The sequence below is a fragment of the Chaetura pelagica genome, unplaced genomic scaffold (genome assembly GCF_000747805.2).
Source record: "Chaetura pelagica isolate M959 unplaced genomic scaffold, ChaPel_1.0 scaffold269, whole genome shotgun sequence".
NCBI lineage: Eukaryota > Metazoa > Chordata > Aves > Apodiformes > Apodidae > Chaetura > Chaetura pelagica.
In genome coordinates, this window is record NW_009954705.1 from 407,143 (window position 1) to 409,865 (window position 2,723).

Below are 2,723 nucleotides of genomic sequence, written 5' to 3' on the forward strand. Positions count from 1 at the left end.
TTCCCGGCGGCCGCGCGGAGGCCGGTCCCGCCGCGCGCCCGGGCGGCGCCCAGAGCCTGCCCTGTGCGGTGGGTGCAGCTCTCCCTGAGGCTTTGGGGTTTGCCTGCGTGTTTCGCATAACTGGCCGTTCTCCACAGCCCTGCTTCCCTTTGAACGCGCACTGGGAGGCGTTTCAGGTACAGCGTTGCGTGGGCAAACCCACTGCTGCTCGGAGCTGCCGTGGTCATCCCTGCCCTGGTAGGTGTGAACCTCTGTGGAGGTAGATAAACCAAGGAGGATTTCGCCATACGTCGCTTCTCAACTGCAGAGCAACCTCAGCATCTTTAACCTCTTAATTTAAATGGCCACTGTTGTATTTTGCCAAATCAGCATAAGATTGCAGCTTCAGTTACCTGCTTGATACTTTATAATAAATTTAATAAGGAATAAGGTAATTTGAGTTGATCCTCCCTCTTAGGCCTGCGTTTTTAGATGAGGTGCATTTCTGATTTTCCATGACTCTCAGTCTCTCCTTCCTGTCTGTTCACCTTCTGCAGGAATCCCCCTCCACCTCAGATTCCTAAAATAAACCATTAATTGCTCAGTGCCATCACAGAAACTGTTGTGTTTAAAGCTGTGATTTTAGTCATTTCAGTTTTCACACGGGATGTGAATCCTCTCACAAATTTCTCATATGATAATTGCTGATATGTTAATAGCACCCACAGACTTTATTTCCTGAGTTGCTTCTGCAGGTTGCTTGAACGTGTGGTGGAAGCTGGCAGGCTGTGGCAGAGGAGCACGTCCCACATCTTACTTTACATTACAACTAATTGAATCAGCAAGTTGAGAGCATTTCACGAGAAGGATGTTCTAAAAGCACCTCACCCCTAAGACAGCTGAACTGCTCATTCTTCTGTTCGCTTCCAGAACAAACAAAGTTTGTGTATTTTTTGTGCAACTGGCCTGGATGTAAAGGCAAACCACTAACAACTGAGGCTCCAGCTGGTGTCCAGGAAGATTCTGCCACTTCCCACTTCAACTACACACCCCTTTACTCTGGCTGAGAAATAGAGTTTACAAAAATGTTGCATTTAGGTTTTGTATCAGTTCATGCTGCTTCTATGCCAGTATGTGGTTTGCATGAGACAGGTTAATGGCTGGGACACGTTCTTTGCACTGAGGCCAGACCAGGGACTACTCCTTCCTGTTCACCAGATTAAAAAAATGGAACCCTCATTGCTATTAATGAGCAATTAAAATATGACCTTCCTGAACATTAAGTTTTCTGTCTTAATAAAGGTCAGAGTATATAAAGCAGGGCCTGGATCCCTTGAAAAGTCCATTTCTTCCCTATCTTTTTTCCTGTTTTTGAAATAATTTCCTCTCATAGTCTGTTTTTAGTAACCATCATTTCACAAACACAACTTCTCTAGTATCAAGGCCACACAAGGGCTGCTCACCCAGGAGAAGGCTGTCGTGTTTTAGATAGATACATGAATCTGTATTCATAGAATCATAGGATCATATAATGGTTTGGGTTGGAAGGGACCTAGAAGATCATCTAGTTCAAACCCCCGTGGGAGGGCAGGGACATCTCCCACTAGACCAGTTTGCTCAAAGCCCCATCTAGCCTGGCCTTGAACTTGTGTATCTACACTTCCCTTACTGCAAACTTTTACCAAATTAGTCCATTCTCCGCTGCCCTGCGCCCCACTGCAGAATTCTGTGTTCACATCCTGTTCCAACTGATGTTTCAGAGCAGGGCACTGTGAGCACAGTCTTTGTTTATTTTATGTGGTGTTCTTAATGTAACAATAGTGGGTCTTCCCTGGAATATCATTCTTTCACTGTAGCAGTGCTTTCCCCAATAACATACTGTCTTTGGAACTGTAATAGAAATAGCCGATGGAGGGCAGCAAACCTCAGGCAATTACAAAGTTTTGTAGTAACTGGAAATCTGTGACCCTGGTTTTAATTAGTTTGTTCAGTCATTTAAGTTCTTTAGCAAGTAACTTAATGATACTGTATGTTATTACTTGATATAAATAAGGCAGAACCTGATCATAATTTTTTTAAAACTGGTTCTTAGTACTTGCATGTGACACCAAAGAGATGATGTTAAGTTGATGTGCTTGAGAGGAACCTGGACAGGCTCGAGGAGTGGGCCATCAGGAACTTCACAAAGTTCAATGAGGAAAAATGTAGGGTCCTCCATTTGGGAGTGACCAGCCCTCTGGGACAGTACTGGATGGGGGCTTACTCCCTGTAATACAATGCTCATTTTGGGAGTCTCCAGTGGAACAATACTGGTATGAGAAACTGGTGACAACCTGGAGTGAGTTCAGCCAAGAGCATCAAGCTGGTGATAGGCTGGAGCACTTGCCACATGAGAGAGGCTGTGGGCACTGGGTCTTCTTGCACTGGGAGAAGGGGCAGCCCACCAGTACCAAGGAAGCTACTGAGAAGACAGAGCCAGGATTTCTACCAAAAAAAGTGCACAGTGGGAAGAAAGACAGTGATCATTAATTTGAAAGAAGGAAAGATTCAGAGTGGATAGAAGGGAAAAAAAGGACTGTCCACCCTGAGGACAGTCAGGTTGAGAGGCTGTGGAATCTCCCTCCACAGAAGCTTTCAAGACCCAAGTGGACAATGCCTTAAGCATCCTGAATTTAATAATAGCCTTGCTTTGAGCAGGATACTAAACCAGATAACCCCCAGAGGTCCCTTCCAACCTGAATATT